Source organism: Penaeus monodon, chromosome 28, assembly GCF_015228065.2.
Source record: "Penaeus monodon isolate SGIC_2016 chromosome 28, NSTDA_Pmon_1, whole genome shotgun sequence".
NCBI classification, from domain to species: domain Eukaryota; kingdom Metazoa; phylum Arthropoda; class Malacostraca; order Decapoda; family Penaeidae; genus Penaeus; species Penaeus monodon.
The window spans coordinates 11,443,884-11,444,371 of NC_051413.1; positions in this window are offsets into that span (position 1 = coordinate 11,443,884).

The window sequence follows — 488 nt, forward strand, 5'->3', positions numbered from 1 at the left end:
TTATGATGTACTTCAAATATTGGATAAAAATTTTCTATTCAGTAAGTGTTTCTTCTTTCTCGATTTATCCAAGTTTTACAAGAAATCCCTCTTCTCAGCAAGACTTCCTTCATATATCAAAATACTCACTTCGGGCTATTTTCCCTTCTTTTTTTGTCTTTATGATTAGGAGAAAGAAGTTGCAAGAGATCTTAGATAAGTAATTTATGAAGGAAATGAGGATAATTTTACAAGTAGTAATATATTACAATAGCTTAGTGATCAATACCAAACATTATATTTAGCATTTCCATTTATGTTATTTGTCACTATTGAAGGGTTTCACACATAATGTTTCATGTATAAGTGGATAAGGGTTGAACATTTTCTTTTGAATCTGAGCTTATGATTATTGTGGTATATTTAAACCTTTTAATTCTGCAACATTTTTACATTGTCCTTTTTTTTTCTTTCTTTTTTAAAGAACCTTCATGAATTTAACCCAATCT